The sequence below is a fragment of the Cimex lectularius genome, unplaced genomic scaffold, assembly GCF_000648675.2.
Source record: "Cimex lectularius strain Harlan isolate CLEC.00 unplaced genomic scaffold, Clec_2.1 scaffold195, whole genome shotgun sequence".
In the NCBI taxonomy this organism is placed as follows: domain Eukaryota; kingdom Metazoa; phylum Arthropoda; class Insecta; order Hemiptera; family Cimicidae; genus Cimex; species Cimex lectularius.
Genome location: NW_019392761.1, coordinates 479,591 through 500,015, shown reverse-complemented (window position 1 = coordinate 500,015; position 20,425 = coordinate 479,591). Strand labels below are relative to the sequence as shown.

Here is a 20,425-nt window from a genome sequence, read left to right as displayed (position 1 = left end):
CAACTAGGAGAGTAAAAGCCGCAAGCAAGATCCTACACTAAGGAGCCACTGGCAGGGCTATGGAGATGACTATCAACCTAAACCTGGCCAGTATAAAAAATAGAAGAGTATAAAAGGTCTATCTAGGTCGAGTTGTAAGGCTTTGTGGCCGCCTCGTTAATAATAACAAAATCCTAAATAGTTATTGCAGCGTTCAAAAGTAGAGATAATGCTAAGACAATTTTTTTTCTCCCTAGGTTGGGTAGTTTATAAGAAAATATGTGTTTACACTAAGTGTCGGAATGCTCAGTCCGCTAAACATCCGACATTAACCAAACCTTGTCCTACACTAAGGAGCCGCTGGCAGGGCTATGGAGGATGACTAACAAGATGAACCTGGCCAGTATAAAAAATAGAGGAGCACAATAGATTAACTCGGGTCGAGGTGCAAGGCCTTGTGACCGCCTCTTTTATCCCTATCCCTACCTTATTAATTTATTGGTACCCACCGTACATTATGATAATAATGATAACAACAAAATACCAAAAGTAGTTATTGCAATGATCAAAAGTAGAGCTAATGCTAAGACAACTTTTTTCTCCCTAGGTCGTGTAGTTTTTGAAAAAATCTGTGTTGACGCTAATGTATGTTTCGGAATGCACAGCCCGCTAAACATCCGATATTTACCGAACCTTGTCAGCGAAGGCAATATTATTTAATGTGCATCCTATTTGAAACCGGATCCGGGCGGTAGAACGATGGAGAAAGCATTCATACCCGATAGAATATCTTTGAAAACGGCCAAGCGGTTAAGTTGAAAATGTCTAGAATCGGGTGGAGAAATGGCGTTCCGGCTTTCGGCTTGAGATAAACTGTTGCCCGGGGTGGATTGCGAAAAAACAAATTACACTTTTACACTAAAGGAACTCAAAGGGTAATTTTCTTATCTATGTAATCCACAAACAACTTTCCATAGAAAGTCATTTGATTTATTCGACAAGGAAAATTAGTTGACAAACATTAGTGTAACTGTTTGCACTATGCCCCCTCCCTGTAAGTTACATTATGAAACGTGTTCGTTAAAGCATGAAAATTTCATTTATTCTACCTTTTATTGACAAAGTTAACAATGCTGACAGAGCGTAACATTCAAGAAATACAAGATTGAATTATACTTATTTATACATGCATAAACAGAAACGAAAATGTTGAAATCTTTCGATTAAATGGGATAATTTTATGTTGTAACTGTTCGTCATTTTTACATCTGGATGAATTATTTATATTACAACAATTTGCTGAACTTATTCTCGTGAAATTTCCTCCTGTGATTAGCGCGGTGATGAACTTGTGATTTGTTCCTTATCCTCAGGTTGATCTGTCAGATGCGTTTCGGCATTGCGCCATCATAAGTGAGTGCTAATGGTTTCTGTACTTTGTAATAAGAGGCAAAAGCAATGATGAATTAGTTTCTCCGGCACAGACGCGCCTCTGAAGGAGACTGTTTATACATTGTGAACCCCCGAAACGCAAAATGAAGCATGAGAAAACAAAACAATAGTGAACGACTAACAATATTACAGTTTGCGATCTTGGATTCTCAATCCGTTTTCCCTCGTTCATTTCGTTCCATGATTCCGACTATAGAATGGGGCTATTGTCCCAATTGGCCACGTGTACATTATAATCCCCCTAGAACAGAGAGTGTTATACCACACTATGAAGCAATTTAAGTATCAAACAAAATGATCGTGGAAGGCAGACAAGGGATGTGCATGGCTGTGCCACCACCTACATCCCTCAAGGCCACGGAACAAAACCCGGTTGTATCCTCAGGAATCTAGAAGCACATACCACGCGTCTAGGGAAAACGGCAAAGTCAACTACCACAAGAACTTCAGGCAAATCGTTGGGACTAAAACCGCAGATGGCCCATTGGGTATATACAGCAGTAATAGGACCCCAAGTATGGATCAGTAATCTAGTGGACCAATGCTCGACAATCAACGAGCTAACCACACATTACGCAGGGTACAAACTGGCAAACCTAAGTTTCAAAGGGGCAGCAAAAAGGGGAACGAGGGAAAGCTCATTTAATCTCCAGAAACAATCTAGTACACCTCTGTATTTCAAGATGAAATACATGCCATCAACGTACAAGCCTTTGAAAATCACAAAAGAGGTAACAATGACCTCATAAGATCAAACAGCCAAGGAACCCTAAAATCATTAGCACGTAAAAACATCCGAAATAGCCAGTGAATACATCCAAAACCTTCAAAGGTGGAAGAATATAACCTAGTAATATCTTGGGTGCCAGGGCAGAAAGGAATTTCGAGGAACAAGCAGACTAACTGGACAGAGGAGCTTCAACACAGACTCAGCCTCCTCCATCTTAGAATAAATCTACAAAAAACAAAATGAGATGTGGACGAAATCTCAAGGTGACAGACACAGCAAGCTCATTGTTATAGAACTCGTCAAAACTGACAAGGACGTTGTTACAGTTAAACATAGTAAAACTCAGTTACAGAGCTTTATACGAGTTAATGGCACCTGAGAAAACACCTCAGATGCAAGTGACCGGTAGTCCTATTACTCCTCTGAGGTTAGCCCTTTCTAACATTGCAATGAGTTGCCAGTCTTGGCTGTTTTTTTTGTTTTTTTTTTTTCTTTTTTTAACATAGGCTTACTGTGTTTATTACCTGTAAAGTTATAAAACAACCATAGTCGCTTTTACACAAAAAATAAAGTCACATGAGGTAAATAACACTCAACAACACTGATATCTAACACAATAACAATAATATCTGGGCATCACACTAGACAAAATACTGACATTTAAGAAACACATCGGCTCTACCATACGAAGGCGACGCGCTTTGATGGTGTGCAGAAGAATAGCATGGAGGAACTGGGATGCAGACCGAAAACCCTGCTTTGGATGTACACCGGATGATAGTAAGAGCCATACTTCCATACGGAGCCGTAGCCTGGGCCGATAAAGCAGAACAAATGACTAAAAGAAAAGAACTCACAAAAATACAGAGACGTACATGCATCTGCATAACGGGAGCAATGAAAACATATACCACAGTTAGTATGGAAAAAGTATTGGGATTAATCCCCCTGCACCACATGGTAACAAGGACAGCACAGAAAACTATCATTAGTATTATCAAAGAGAAACCTCCAACAGGAATAAAACTAAAATGGAGAGATAGCAACAAAATAATGAAAGACCATCCGATACTCATGGCTCCAAGAGACGACATTAACAGGATGTTTGAATTTAATCAAAACTTCCAAATAAACCTAGGTACCAAAAAAGAATGTGAACGAGAGGAAAACACCTCCTTTAAGAATTGCAGTATCTTTTGGTACACAGATTCTAGAACACAAGAAGGTACAGGGGCAGGAGTATTCGGTCCTGGAACCAAATACTCAGAACCCATGAGAAAATAAACCAGTATTTTCCAAGCTGAGATTCACGCAATCGAGAGATGTACTCAACTCAACTTGACTAAAGGGTACAAAACCTAGAACATAGCTATCATGTCAGATAGCCAAGCAGCCATCAAAGCACTAAGCTCAAATATTATTAGTTCAAAGACGGTGTTGAACTGCAAAACCAAATTAAACATATTAGGTACCCAGAACAAAGTCACTGCTGGGTCCCAGGACACATCGGAGTAGAAGGCAACTAGAAAGCGGACACACTTGCAACGAAAGGAGCTGCTACACCGCTGAACCCTTCTGTGGCATAGGAACCCATACTATCAATGAGTATCTCAAGCAGAAGGGCAAAAAGAAAATGAAGGAACAATGAAATTCCCTCGTTGAACAAAGGCAATCCAAGAATTTCCTAACAAATTTCGGAAGAAAAGAAGTTACTAAATGTATCAAAGGAAGCCGGAATAAACTGCGAATCCTAATAGGATTCTTAACAGGACATTGCAAGCTAAATGCACACTTAAAGAAGATTGGCATAATCCAAGACGGCACATGCAGATTCTGCAAAGAGGCAGGAGACACCAACACACCTACTAACAAACTGCGGTGCTACACTTGCCCTCAGGAGGAAGTGCTTTAGGATGTACAATGTGACCATAGAAGAGAACCCTTCTGTGGTCACATTGAAACTGGGCCTACTAATCAAGTTCCTTGATGAAATAGGACTCACCGGTGTGCTTTAAGCGGAGAACACAATTACCCGATGCAACGCTATGCGACGCTACCCGACGCCTTGTCTAGTTTTGGTAGAGGTGTGCACATCAATGCGACGTCAAGCGCACGCCACATACAGTCACACAGCGTGTATCACAAATCAGTATCACAATCAAGAAGAGATTCAACTATTGAAACCAGGCCTACTAATCAAGTTCCTTAATGAAATAGGACTCACCGGTGTGCCATAGACACAAAACGGGGATTCAATAGCTCTTAAAGGGCGCAGTATATTATACCCCGACTATTACATCTACATCTACCTCTAAAGTTTATCCACTTCTCATTTTCTCTCTTTTGGCTTCATTCTGTGATTGAGGATTCTGTTTGTGTTTTATCCCAAGAATAGGTGCCTGTAATGGTCATGCAGATCCTCCTGTGGTAAATGTGTCTGCCTTCCCGTTAACCCAAATTCCTTTGTGCCCTGATACCCATAGATATCAAGGTGTTGGGTTTCCCCAGGTTTTAGAGATTTTCAATGCATTCACTTTGATGTGATTTATTTTCATTCTAATGCTTCAATAAGTGCTTGGCTATCCGATCTTACGAATATTTTTTTGAGCTTTTGTGAAAATTGCCCTTTTAAATCAATCTATTTTCTTTTTCTTAAAAGTAAAACCGCAACCGTTTTATTTAACATTTTTTAATATCTTTCTAAAAAAAATAGCAATAGTATAGAAATTGCGTTACTGCGTAAAATTGATTAGCCAAGTCGCGAGAGAGTTTTGAATTCGATGCGTTGCCAGTGGAGCGATTAAAAAAAAAAAATGTTTGAGAGTGAGGGTGAAACCGAGAAGGTGGTGTTGCGTTTCACAACGGTCGGCCATGGATACTGCATCAACCTCAAGCGTTGTTGACTATATAAAGTCATAATGTTGCAACAGGGCCTTTGCGCTTTAGATTATATCGAAACGGGCGCCGATTTCTAAAGGGAAAGACAAAAAACCGCGTAGGTTTCGTAAAGTACGACGTAAAGGGCGATTTTGAAGAAAACCCAACATTGGAAATCGTTTACATTATAACATCGACGGTTTTCGAATTACATTCACCTTATGAATAATTATGATACTTTCACCCCTCTGTCGGGTGAAAATGAAAATATAAGAATGGATGGGGCGAATATTTATGCCCGTACTTAACTTTCTTGGTAATGGTTTCCTAATGCTCGTATATTAACTGATTCGACCTATCGCCTCGGTGAACACTGACGTTTTCTACCCGCGGAAATGTCATTGCAACATTTTTAAAAATATTGCCAAGTTTAACATACGAGAGACTTGCATTAGAATTTGTCTGAATGTTTTATCGACAAAGTTACCACTATTGGTTTTATCCAATTTCCACCAGCGGAACACCAGCTGAATTTCTATCTTTCAGGCTGTCAACAAATTCAGATCGTGTTTCATTATAAGTGAGAGAAATAAGAATGAAATCGACAAAAATCAACCAAACATATAATATCAAGTATCGAATAACGTGACAATTACGTACAGAAGAAGTTAGAAAAATGAAAACATGCTTTCAGTAAAGTAGGTCAAAAAGTTGTTTTGCTGAAAAACCAGTTTTTATAGAAAACGAGAAATATACATTTTTGAACTCGATCAGCCAGGGGCAATTTTTTACTCGCTCCGATTCCGTTTTTCCGTTTGAAAATTCATTCAATACCTCTGGATTTTATCCAAATTCCACGTTATTACGACCGTTGGAGAGCTGGATGTCTTTTGTTTCAGCCTAGCTCAACCGGGCTGAGATTTAACATTAGTAAAGTTTAGAAAAATAGGGATTAAATTGACAGAACAGAAACATATTAACGGAAATTAGGTTTGTGGCATTAAATGTGGTTTATAGGATTCTTGGTTACTATAAAGTTTCATGTGGTTCAGTGGAGTTGTTTTAAATTTATACCCGTGTTTTATGATTCTCAAAAACAAAAACAATCAAAGTAAGGAAGCCGAAAAGTCTTTAGAAAATTTTTATTTCCAAAATTACTTTTGCAAAAAATATTTTTCTCAAAAATTTGTATTCATGGTTATTTCGTGGTGCGGAAAAAGAATATCAACATTGTTTCTTAATAATTTTTTTTTAAACTTTGCTCGGTCAGAAATTAAGCAATTCAATATCTTCGATGCCCNTATCCAAATTCTACGATATTACAACCGTTGGAAAGCATGTTTAGATTAACCTAATAAAATAATATGCAGGATCGTATTGAATGAGATGAAGTGATGAAGTACAGAAAAAGTTAGAAAAACGAAAACACGCTTTCAGTAAAGTAGGCCGGCAATTTTTTGTTGTTGAAAAAATCGATTCGTGTTCGTGTTAAACTTCCTATAAAGCATTAGATACGAATTTTTATAGTAAACAAAAAATATACATTTTTTGGTCTGAACTCGATCAGCCAGGGGCAATTTTTTGGCGCCGTCGTCCGTTTTTCCGCTTAAAAATTCATAACACCTCTGAATTTTATCCAAATTCCACGTTATTACGTTGGAAAGCTGAATGCCTTTTCTTTCAGACTAGCCACCAACAAGGCTTAGATTTAATATCAGTAAATGTTAGAAAAAAATGATTATATTAACAGAAACTCTTGAAACATTTTATTTCTCAAGTTCTAATTTATTTGCAGAGAATAGGTTTATGCCATTAGATGTTGTTTATAGGGTTTCAAGTTCCTATTAAGTTTCATATAGATCAATGCAGTCGTTTCACTTTATCAACAGTTTTTATGTTTTGTTACAAAATCTAAAGCATCGAACATAGGAATTTTTTTTTTAATTTTCCTAAAAATTGGTATTCGGCGGTTTTTTGAGGATGCTAAAGGAGGATTTCTTCTCAAAAAAATATTTTAGGTTACTAAATTCACTAATTTCGTGGTCCACTTGACCAATTAATATCTTACAATTAATTAAGGTTTTTTTAAACGGCAAAAAGGAGGGAAAATTCAAAAGGAGGGGTTGAGATGGGAAGTTAGTCCGAGTGGATCGAGGTCACGATAGCTCAAGTGGTAGAGCAGCGGCGGATCTAGCCGAAGATCGTGGGTTCGAATCCCGCTCGTGCCATTGATGTTTTTATCTCAACTAAAAACCTTAATTAATTGTAAGAGTTTAGGTTACCTTTCTGAGTTTCTAAGTCACAAATGATGTATTTCAATATCTACCCTGGCCAACACGTAGGTAGTGGACCAAACGACTTTATTGATCTACATGAAACTTTATAGTACCTATAAACATCGTTTAATGGCGAAAACTTGGTCCACGTAAAAAACTTTTTAACAAAAAAAACGACAGAAAAATTTGTATTTGAGGGTTTTAAAGGGTGTTTAATACGAATCTGAATTGGATTTTTCAAAAAAATTGTATACAGGAATTTTTTGGGTGCAGAAAACGAATATCAACTTTGGTAAAAAAATATTTTAATATGTTTTCTTTACCTTAAGCCATTTGGTCGAACTGTACGTGCAACGATAGCAAGGGTCAAGGTAAATATTGAAAATACAATTTCTGACCGAGAAACGTACCAAAGAAAGTGAAAAAAAATTAAAACACGAATATAACGTTTTAGTTCACATCTGCGGTTCTAATTTATTTACAGAGAATAGGTCAGTGAAATTAGATGTTTATAGAGTTCCACGTTACAATAAAGTTTCATATGGGTCAGTGCAGTCGTTTCTATGTTATTATCGGTTTCTATGATTTTCTTAAGAAAATTCTTAAGGACGAAAAACCTGAGAAAAAAATATTTTTGATTTTCCTGAAAATCTGTATTCAGTGGTTTTTCGTCGTGCGGAAAACAAATGTGATTTTGTTTCTTGTTAAAAAAATATATTTACGAAGAATAGATTTTTGCCACAGAGAGTAGATTAATAAGGAAGAAGTCAACAAAAACTGTTCAAACATTTTATTTCTTATCTCTGTATGTACGGAGACTAGGTTTGGGCCATTATATGTTGTTTATAGGATTCTAAGTTACTATAAAGTTTCATGTGGATCAATGAAGTCGTTTCAAAGTTTTTTATGATTTACCAAAACAATCATTGAAAGACGAAAAATTTTAGAATTTTTTTTTATTTTACCAAAAATTTATATTCGTGGGTTTTCTGGTGTTTGAAAAACGAATACCAACTTTGTTTCTTGATTAAAAAATTTTTTAGACTACTTTCTAAGGCTAGCTGCAAACAAAGTAAGGTCCAAAAATGTTTTAAAGGTTTTAACAAAACAAATCGTTTTAAGAATCTTTTAAAGCCATTAAATACGAATTTACATAGGATTAAAAAATTACACATTTCTGGGCTGGACGGCGACAATTTTTCTTTCGTCGATGTCCGGTTTGCCACTAAAAATTCATAAAACCTCTTGATTTTATCCAAACTTGACAATTTACGAAATTACCACCCTTTGGAAAGTTTAATATGATTTCTTTCAGCCTAGCTAAACAGGGTTTATCTTTTAAGTTTAAAAACAAACGATGAAATCAACAGAAATCCTCAAACGTTTTATTTCATATCTTCGGTACAAATTTATTTACATAAAAGAGGTTTGTGCCATTATGTATTGTTTACAGGGTTCCTATTAAGTTTCACATGGACCGCTCAGTTTCGATGATTTTCTTAAGAAACTTCTTAAGGACGAAAAACCTGAGAAAAAAATATTTTTGATTTTCCTGAAAATCTGTATTCAGTAGTTTTTTGTGGTGCGGAAAACAAATGTGATTTTGGGTTTGTGCCATTAAATGTTGTTTATAGGATTCTAAGTTTCTATAAAGTCTCCAGCAGTCAATGACGTCGTTCCAAAGTTTTTTATGATTTACCAAAACAATCGAAGGGATTGAAAGACGAAAAATTTTAGAAATTTTTTTTTTTTTTTGATTTTACCAAAAATTTATATTCACGGGTTATCTGGTGTTTAAAAAAACGAATATCAACTTTGTTTCTTGATTAAAAAAAATATATTTTAGATTACTTTCTAAGTCGCTCTGTCACAAATGAAGTATTTCAATATCTATGAAGCTCACTATCGCTAGCTGCAAGCAAAGTAAGGCCAAAAAAATTTTTTACCAAAACAAATCGTTTTAAGTATCTTTTAAAGCTATTAAATACGAATTAACATAGAACTAAAAAATTACACATTTTACACATTTGGGCTGTTACCTTTCTGAGTTTCTAAGTCACAAATGATGTATTTCAATATCTATGAAGCTCACTATCGCTAGCTGCAAGCAAAGTAAGGCCAAAAAAATTTTTTACCAAAACAAATCGTTTTAAGTATCTTTTAAAGCTATTAAATACGAATTAACATAGAACTAAAAAATTACACATTTTACACATTTGGGCTGGAAGGCGACAATTTTTCTTTCGTCGATTTCCGGTTTCCACTAAAAATTCATAACACCTCTGGATTTTATCCAAATTTGTCTATTTACGACCCTTTGGAAAGCTTAATATCGTTTCTATCAACCTAGCTAAACAGAGTTTATATTTTACGTTTTAAAAAAGGATGAAATCAACAGAAAATCCTCAAACGTTTTATTTCATATCTTCAGTACTAATTTAATTACAGAAAAGAGGTTTGTGCCATTATTTATTCTTTACAGGGTTTTTTAAGTCCCTATTAAGTTTTATATGGATTTGTTGTGCAGTCGTTTCAAAGTTATCAACTGTTTTTATGATTTTCAAAAAAAAAATCTAAAGGGCGAAAAGTCTTTCCTAATTTTTCCTAATTGGGTGGTTTTTGGACATGCCAAAAACAAAAATGAACTTTTCTTCTTGTTAAAAAAATATGTTAGGTTACTGTTCTGTATATCTCGGTCACAAATTATGCATTTCAATACCAAGTTCAACTATACAAAGTTCAAACTATCTATGAACCTCACTATGGCTTGCTGCAAGCAAAGTAAGGCCCAAAAAAACATTTTTTAACATAACAAATCGTTTTAAGTATCTTTTAAAGCCATCAAATACGAATTTACATATGACTAAAAATTACACATTTTTGGGCTGGACGGCGACAATTTTTCTTGCATCGATATCCAGTTTTCCACTAAAAATTCATAACACCTCTGGATTTTATCCAAATTTGACAATTTACGAAATTACGACCCTTTGGAAAGTTTAATATCGTTTCTTTCGCCCTAGCTAAACAGAGTTTATATTTTAAGTTTAAAAAAATGATGAAATCAACAGAAAATCCTCAAACGTTTTATTTCATATCTTCGGTACTAATTTATTTACAGGGAAGAGGTTTGTGCCATTATGTATTCTTTACAAGGTTTCAAGTCCCTATTAAGTTTCATAGGGATCTGTGCAGTCGTTTCAAAATTAACAACAGTTTTTACGATTTTCAAAACAAAATCTAAATGGCGAAAAGTCTTTCCCAATTTTTCCTAATTTGGAGATGCCAAAAATGAATATGAATTTTTCTTCTTGTTAAAAAAATATGTTAGGTTACTGTTCTGTATATCTCGGTCACAAATTATGCATTTCAATACCTATCATGTCCCCTTATCTCTTATACGTTGGTAAGGACTTAGCAAAGTAGGTTAAAATATTTGTTTCAACAAGAAACAAAGATCTTATTCGTTTTCCGCACCCCCTAAAAAAAACTCTGAATACAATTTTAAAAACAATTACAAACTTAAAAAACAAATTTAAAAAATTTATTTATCGGAAAGAAGCTTTACTAAAAAGAGATTGACTATTCCAATATTTATTTACAAAATCCAATTGTAAACACAAATGGGAATTCTATTTACCTCTAATCCTTTAAAACTGACCAAATATTGTTGTAAGATCATTTTTTTTTTACAATAGGCATAGAAATGATGAAAGTGGGATGAGTATGTAAAAGATGGTTCTACTCGCAGATTTGTTGTTTACAACTATCAGGGTTTCAAGCATTGAAGCACCTCATCAGGTTGAAGGAGTTACGAGTGATGGCACAAACCGAATAAATTAGAACCCTAAGATAAAAATTAAAACGTTTGTTGATTTCATCCTTATTTTTCTCATTTAATATGCCGTCGAATATAAACATTGTTGATGCAGATAGAAAGAAGAGAAATTAAGCTTTCCAGTGGTTGCAATAACACAGCATTAATTAAGAAGTAATTAGTTAAAATCTGGAGGAGTTGAATTTTTAAGTGGAACAACAGGAACAGCTAGAGGAAAGCCTCGGGCTACAAACTAACCCAAAGATGTATTTATTTATTTTTTCTATAAAAATTCGTTTTCGAGAGCTTTAAAGGGTGCTTAAAACGAAGCCGAATTGGGTTTTTCAAAAAAAAAATTAACGTACTTTTCTGAAAGCGTATTTTTTTTTTTAATCTTTCGATTTGCCTAATTTCATTAATACGATCCTCTATATTATCTTTATACCGATTTTTTTAAAAATCGACTATATAATAACTTTGAAATATTTGAACAAGAAAGAGGCAGAAAAATGTATTTTTCAAAAAAAATTCCGCGAAATATATTTTTTCTCGAGGCAATATTAATATTTTTCGACCTAATATCACAGAATATCAATAAAATCCGCCTATACTACATAAATGTCAGAGATAAAACGAATAGGAAAAAAAAGTGTTTTTGATTTGAAATATAAATCGTCTGGGTCTATTTGAATTGCATATTTGCCAACAGTCGAACTCTTATCACTTCTAGTTTTACTCGGAATTGGCAATTTCACGTCGATAATCAAAATTATATTAATCGTCGTTTTACCTAACCGTCGCGAATGTTTAACGAGTTCGAGATGTTTAATTTTCCTTTTGGGCTCGCCTCCATCCCGTCTCGTGAGTCGAAAAAATCCGCCTGTACATTTCATTGTTTAATGTTTCTTTATTTCCCCCCCCCCTAAATTATCTATATGCAATAACCGAGCTATTTTTCAACCATAGTAATCTTAGAATTTAGTGAAATATAGTAGAGATGAAAGAAATTGAAAAATTGCTAAGATCAGCGGGAAGGAAAACGTTAGACACACATTAATAAAGATGAGACAGCTTGAAAATCAAACGAGTAACCAGTTTGATCAATTTTGGCGACTAATTATTCATTTACAATTCTTGTCATGAAATTGTTTACTGATGACAATGGAAAATGGATCGCCTTTTTATTTTTATCAATGAGCTTTTCTTTCCTTTTCCCACGACGCAGATTTTATTGATCCATTCATTTTTATTGATTCAACTGCAACGCGACTTGAATACTACGTTCAGCGGTGTGATTTTCTCATTGAAAAAAAGTCAATGTGTCATTGGGTCATTTAAAAAATATAAGGTTTATCAGACTTTTTCCATTTCAAAAAAAAAATTCAATTTTAATAGCTTTTTTAATGAAAAGAAAATCTGATGTTTCATCCGTGACCCGCTTTTTAAGTACGAAGTAGGTTTGAATGTGAAACGTCGCCGACGGGCTTCGTTTGTTTAGCCGATCTTCGATTTTACACTTCTCGTATAAATTTTTTCTTCGTGAATTTTAATCGTGAAGATTTATCACTACAGGAATCAGCCAGTTCCGATCCTCAGGAGAGAATTTTTTTCGGACGTGCTAGATCGAAAAATAGACATGTGTACAATCGTCCTTCCAAATATATTTCTAGTAAATTAAGTATATTTTATTATCTTTATTATGAATGTATTTCCCATGTTATTATATATCAATCAGGCTTTCTTTTTTCTTTCTTTTTTTTAACTCAGGATAAGAAAATAATATTGAGGATCGTATTAAATGACATAAGGTATAGAAAAAGTTATAAAAAGAAGAGATTGATAGGAATACTGCAGTTTATAATGTTCTTTTCTTTTGACTCGAATTTGTGGGTTCCAAGTAAGTTTTTTTTTCAATGTAAAGTCTCAAATAGCGGATGGCATTGCTGGGAGAGGAACATAATTGTAGAAGATGGGGATGAGTGACGCGGTGTAAGGTGAAAAGTATTTTCCGAGATTTGGTTTCGTCGAGGCATGTTTTTGGAGGTTCCTGAAGAACACTGGGTCTCGATTTGATGGAAGGTGGTTACCCTCTGAATGAGGAGTAGTAAATCGGAATTCACAGGAATGTCTGCAGTTTATCCTGATTCTACTACGGCTAGCTGTGAGCACTGGTAAGCATAACTGGAAGCATAATGGATCAAAAAAACTTTTTAAAACAACAAAAAATCGGGTTTGTTTTAACCTCTTAAATGCGAATTTTCATTGTAAAAATAATGCAATTCTTGGGTTAGACTGGGACAATTTTTCCCCTGAAGATATCCGGTGTTCCTCATAAAAATTCATAATTCCTCTGGATTTTATCCAAATTCTACGATATTACAACCGTTGGAAAGCATGTTTAGATTAACCTAATAAAATAATATGCAGGATCGTATTGAATGAGATGAAGTGATGAAGTACAAAAAAAGTTAGAAAAACGAAAACACTCTTTCAGTAAAGTAGGCCGGCAATTTTTTTGTTGTTGAAAAAACCGATTCGTGTTCGTGTTAAACTTCCTATAAAGCATTAGATACGAATTTTTATAGTAAACAAAAAATATACATTTTTGGTCTGAACTCGATCAGCCAGGGGCAAACAAACACACGCTTTCAGTAAAGTAGTTGAAAAGTTTTTTTTAAACCCAATTCGTCTTTGCGTTAAGCGACCTTCAAAGCTCTCAAAAACGAATTTTTATGGCAATCAACAATTAACTCCTTTTTTGGCTGGATTCGCTATGATGATGGGGATGAATTTCGTTTTGTCCCTGTTCCATTCAAAGATTCATAACTCCTCTGGATTTCAACCAAGTTCGACACGTTATTACAACCATTTGAAGCTGAATATTTCTTCTTTTAGTATATAGTATGTAGTGTGTCAACAATGCTTAGATTTTATGCCATTCTAAGTTAGAAAAATATGGACGAAATCGACTTCTGCTCAAGCATTTTATTTTCTATCTCTAGGCCTAATGTACCTACGGAGACTAGGTTTGGGCCATTAAATGTCTTTTATAGGATTCTAACTTACTGTAAAGTTTCATGTGGATCAATGGAGTCGTTTCAAAGTTATCAGCGTTTTTTATGATTTACCAACAAAAAATCGATGGCATTGGAAGACGAAAAGTTTTAGATTGATTTTCCCAAAAATTTTTATTCGGGGTTTTTATGGTGTTTGAAACACGAATGTTTCTTGTTAAAAAAAAAATTTTTTTGAAAACTATGTCGCTCTGTCACAAATTAAATAGTTCAATATTTATGAATCTCTTTACAACTAGCTGTAAACACAGGCTAGCAAAAATGGAAGGAAAATAAGGCCAAAATATTTTCTTAACTAAACAATTCGTTTTAAGCATCTTGTAAAGCCATTGAATAGGAATTTTCATAGCAAAGAAAAAATATACATTTTTGAGCTCGATCTGCCAGGGGCAATTTTTGACTCGCTCCGATTCCGTTTTTCCGCTTAAAAATCCATTCAACACCTCTGGATTTTATCCAAATTCCACGTTATTAGGACCGTTGGAAAGCTGAATGTCTTTTCTTTCGGCCTAGCTCAATAGGGTTTAGATTTGACATTAGTAAAACTAAGAAAAACAAAGATTAAATCAACAGAAACCGCTCAAACGTTTTATTTCGTAACTTCGATTCTGATTTATTTACAGAGAATATGTTTGTGCCATTAGATATTGTTTACAGGGTTCCAAGTTTCTATAAAGTTTCATATGGATCAGTACAGTCGTTTCAATGTTATCAACAGTTTCTATGATTTTCTTAGGAAAATCCTTAAGGGCGCAAAACCTGAGAAAAAAAATATTTTTGATTTTCCTGAAAATCTGTATTGAGTGGTTTTACCTGGTGCGAAAAACTAATATGAACTTGTTTCTTGTTTTAAAAAAAATTTCGTCAATTTTTCTGCGTTTCTCGGTCACAAACTATGTACTTTCAATACTTATCATGGCCCACCCTGCTCTTATAGGAAGGAAGGGACCGAACGACTTAGCAAAGTCGGTTAAAATATTTTTTTAACAGGACAGAAAGTTTCATCACCCCAAAAACGCTTAAATAAAATTTTTTGGTAAAATCATAATATAATTTTTTTTTCTTGAAGGTTTCGGCTAAGGTTTTTTCGTCGAAAAAAATATTGATAACTTTGAAACGACTCCACTGATGTATATGAAACTTGATAATAACTTAGAATAATCCTACAAACCAGACTTAGTGGCACAAACCAAGTCTCCATAAATAAATTCAAACATGAGAAATAAAATAAACGTTTAAGCAGTTATTGTATATTTCATTCCTATTATATTGTTGACTTTTTGCATCACCCCATTTTATTCATTGCATAAAATGTTGACTTTTTGTTGACATAGCGTGAAAGAAGAAATAATCTGCTTTCCAACTGTTGTAATAATGTTGAATTTGGTAAAAATCCAGAGGAGTTAAGAATTTTTAAACGGAACAACAGGAAGACCAGAGGACAGGCTCGAACTAGACCCTACCCCAAAAATGTTCCAAAATTCGTATTTAGGGGCTTTAAAGGATGCTTAAAACAAATCCGAATTGATTTTTTTTTCTTCAACAAAACAACTTTTTGGCTTACTGAAGGCGTCTTTTTGTTTTTGTTTTCTTTTTGTTTCCTTATATCTAATCTCATTTAACACAATCTTGCACACTATTTTCTTAAACTAGATTTTTTTCTAATCGAATGGTAATAATCAGGAAATACAAGCACAAAGGCAGGAAAATATATTTTAAAAAATCTGTTTTTTTTTTGTTTTTTTCTAGCCTCCTAGGGCCCATCGGCAAGAACAGGAGACGTGTCCAATATTTTTCGGCCTAGTATCACGCAAAAAAATTTGATAAAAATCGGCGATTCAACGTACAAATTCCTCTTTCAAATTCGCCGTCACGCCAGATGGTTTTTCGGGTTCAAGCCCAGTGATTATTCAGGTTTTTTTTGTCCAGTTGTTTCTTTCGGATTATTCATGTTGAATGAAAATTTCGTATTGTCGATTAAATATTGTCTTTCGATAGAAACCCCCCCCCCAGACTTACGCAGTTCAAGCATGCGATTGCAACAACTATTTATTTTTTTTAGAACTGAGTCACACACGATTAAAACAATGAAAATCAAAAGTCAATAATCGTTTTTATCTTGTACTAATTTTATGACGGTTGAAATTAAAAAACCGATGACATTATTGAGAATTACAATCCCCTGTCGTAACAAATCGTCATCCAAATGAAACAAGACATAAATGGTGAACTTTACTGTCTTTTTTTAGTACCACTCATAAAATGTTCTTTTATACCCTTATCGTGTATTAATTTTTTTTTTTGTAAACGCTTGATATTTTTTCACCTTTTTGAATTGTGTGATAACGAAATGCTTAATTCTTATGGAATATACAATTTACAATGCGGGCCTCTCAGGCTTTTATTATTAATCTTAATTGTTTTCCGTTGTCACGATTTAATGTTTCGTTGTTGTTGTTGGTTTTTAGAGTCGAGATAAGTTCTACAAGGTGGATGTAAAATATGCAAAATTGAACTTCGCGGAAGTTGGCGTAGGAGAACGAGAAAAGCTCCCGATATGGGTACGAAAGTGGCACCTTTTGACCGTTTCACAAAAGCCGATGTGGCCCAGTTTTAAGACGGCTTTATCCACGACTATGTGGAATTTAAAGACCCAAGACTGGAAAAATTACAACGATTATCGAAACAGTTTTGATTTGTTCTACTCGGCTCGGTGTAAAATGATCAATTAATGAATTTTAATATCGAACGGGACGTCGATGTCAGCCTAACATCCGCAGCTTCCCATGTTCGGCAAATTGGTCTTCCTCAAAAGCAAAATTGAAATTGAACTTCTGCAGAATCGTAGGCCATTTTGATCAAAAAAATCTCGGTCTAGGGCAGTTTTAAGAACGAGACTTTTTGACGGATTTATCTACGAATGACAGCAGAGCCGGAAAAAGTATTAAATTATTTCGATCTTTCATGAGACCCTCCATTGAGGAGGACGAAAATGTTGTAGCGTGTTCTTTGACTTATGGAGCTTATTAAAGACTGACCTGGAACCTGGAAGTACCGCTATCCTATCCTCCTTCGACCGACCACTATATTATTATCCAGCCACAAACATTTAAAAACCTGCTGAATTTAAAAAACTCATTTTCCTCTCTAGTTTTTCGTTGTGAATCGGGCCAAAATGGAATTTGTACATTGATCTCTGTAAAACGACTGTAATCTCCGACGTTGTGTTCTGAAATTCTTTCAGGGAAGATTAGTGTGTTGTTGTAGGAGGATTAAGGCACCGGGGCAGAAGGTCGTCGAAACAAAACGGAATTTTTGGATGGAAAGATTTGACCATTGAGTGAATTTGACGAGATGTATTTTGTTTACACCCGGCGTCATCGAGAAATCAGTGACAGCTCAAAAAAAAAAATTTTTATAAAAGGGTACTTACGTGTATCGGTAAAACACCACACAGCACTTGAACAAAGCCACAAAAATAGACGGTCTGAGATGAATGAAGTCGGGTGATCGTGAAGAAATTCGAAACGGGTGCAAGAACTACGGCCGACTCTTGTGAGACTGATGTGAGAGTCGGTCGGGTCGAGCCGATCTTGCCCCTACCACGTTCATATCTTCTTCGCCCCCTCTTTATTTTTCTTTCGACCTGCACGGCCGGACTTCTTCTTCGTCTATCTTCTTTCTTTCTCGGTCAAACGATTCGGGAACTGCAGAGCGACTCCGGCCGCTCTCCGGTGGGTCCGCTCTCCTCCGCTCCCCCTGTAGATCCGGGATCGGTTTCGTTCGGATTCGCCGAAGATTTTACACTGTTTTACATCCGCGTCGTACGACCAAACAGGGTCAGTGAAAAGTGGTCTCTTTAGATCCTATAAAGAGTCGGCCACTGTGCTTCAGAGGAGACAAAAATATTTTCTTTTTTTATTTTAATTCCGCTCCAAGAATATAATTTATTAAATCCATTATATTTAGTGGTCTACCAAGTTACTTCTTTCAATTAATTAATCTTTTTATGTAAGGTTTGGTTGAAATGTAAAAGTCAGTGCCACGAGCGGGATTCGAACCCACGACCTTCGGCTAAATACGCCGCTGCTCTACCACTTGAGCTAGCGTGACAGTCACGTCATGGGTTCGAATCCCGCTCGTATTACTAACTTTTTCATTTCGACCAAAACCTTACATAAAAATATAATTTATATTTACTTTATTACATTAAATAACAACTCCCACCACCGAAAAAAATCAATCCCAACATATATCGACTTTCTCTCTATTAACACTATCCCTATACCTTTCAAAATTTTAGAAAAAAAGTCTAACAATGCAAATATTTATATACCTAAACATCATGTTTTCTGTCAAGAAACAATGGTTAAAGTCGTCTGTCAAGTGGACCTAAACAGAAATTTAAAGAATACAAAGATAATATATAAAAAATAATAATTGGTGCAATATAAATAAGAATTGGAATCAGCGGTGGCCTGTGAACAAACTTCAATTCTTGAGAAATTATCTCACAATGCATCCTGCCTAATCCGAACTTCGGAAAACAATTCGATAAGTCAGTTTCAAAGGAAAAACAAATGAACAAAGGAAACATTGTTTTGGGAGGAAAGGGAACGGACATACATAGATAGAAAGAGTGGGTGACTGATTAGAGAGCGAGTGAGTGGGGGAGAGAAAGGATAAGTGAGTAAGATAGAGAAAGCGCGAGTGAGAGAGATAGAGAGCGTGTGTGAGTGTGTGTGTGTGTGTGGGTGTGTGTGTGTGGGGGGGGGGAGAAAGAATGAGTGACTAAAATAGAGAGAGCGTGAGTGAGAAAAATAGAGAGCGTGCGTGTGTGTGTGTGTGTGTGTGTGTGTGTGTGTGTGTGTGTGTGTGTGTGTGTGTGTGTGTGTGAGAGAGAGAGAGAGAGAGAGAGAGAGAAAGGAAATGAGTAGGCGAAAGTAATTTAGAGAGATTATATAAGAAAAAGAAAAGATAGGGGGAAGGTAGCGAGTGAGTGAGACATTGAGTAGAGAGAGAAAGAGATTGAGTGAGTGAATGACGAAGAGACTGAGTGGAAACGATAGTAAAAGAATGAGCGATACACGCCTTAAAGGCTTAAAGGACGCTTACAACAAATCCGAAACAAATGAATTTTGGGAGGAAAAGGTAGGGACATAGATAGAGAGAAAGCGTGAGCGAGTAGAGAGATAGTGAGTGATAAGAAAGAATGAGTAAGTGAGCGACTCAGAGAGAACGTGCGTGCGTGAGTGAGAGAGTAAGTGAGAAGGAGAAATTAAGAGATACAGGCTTTAAAGGTACTTAAAAAAAATCCGAATTGATTTTTCCAACAAAACAACTTTTTGGCTTGCTAAGTGTCTTTTTGTTTTTGTAACTTTTCTTATATCTAATCACATCAATGATTCAATCTTGCATACTATTTTCTTATCATAAATTTGTTTTAAATCTAATGGTATTCATCCTTCAAGTACATGCACAAGAATACGAAAATATGTTTTAAATATTTTTTTCCTAACCTCCTAGACCCACTGTGAGGAAACAAAAATATTTCTTTTTTTTATATTTTATATCCGCCCCATGAATATAATTTATATTTACCTTATTGCATAAAGTAATAACACCCACTACCGAGAAAAAAAATCAATCCAACGTCTATCTCTTTTTCTCTCTATTGGCATCTATAACTTCCAAAATTTTAGAAAAAAATGTTTAATAATAATAATGTAAATATTCAAATGCCTAAATATTACACTTTACATCAAGAAACAATGGTTTACAGACGTTTATGTCGGGTTAACCAAAAGAGAAATTGAACAGTTGCGACACGACACACAACCGTGATACATCTACACAAAAAATACATACATTGAGCTCTGAAGATGATCCAAATAAAGATCGAAACATTGGCGCAATAAAGGAAATGTTTTTCTAAACCTACATGACACAAGACCGCATCTCACGATCTCCAAATAATCGTAAAGAATAATATTTAGGCGTTTAAATATTTACATTATTATTAGTAGTAGTATTAAGCATTTTTTTCTAAAATTTTGGTAGTTACAGGTTGAATGCCAATAGAGGAAAGTCAGATAGCTGTTGGGATTGATTTTTTTGGTAGTGGGTGTTGTTACTTTATGTAATAAAGTAAATATAATTTATATTCATGGAACGGATATAAAATATAAAAAAGAAATATTTTTATCTCCTCACCATAGAT

General features: G+C 35.0%; 1 protein-coding gene across 2 annotated transcripts in view; it reads right to left on the bottom strand.

Moving 5' to 3' along the window:
• Positions 1-17,982, bottom strand: part of LOC106663317 — a 157,897-nt gene extending 139,915 nt beyond the window's left edge. Inside the window, exon 1 of one of the 2 annotated variants that reach the window (XM_014388055.2) lies at positions 17,639-17,982. The gene's annotated coding sequence lies outside the window, so the exon portion shown is untranslated. Of the gene's footprint in view, positions 1-17,243; positions 17,422-17,638 lie in introns of those variants that run through there. The other variant, XM_014388056.2, reaches the window with a different exon arrangement.
• Between the last annotated feature and the right edge of the window lie 2,443 nt (positions 17,983-20,425).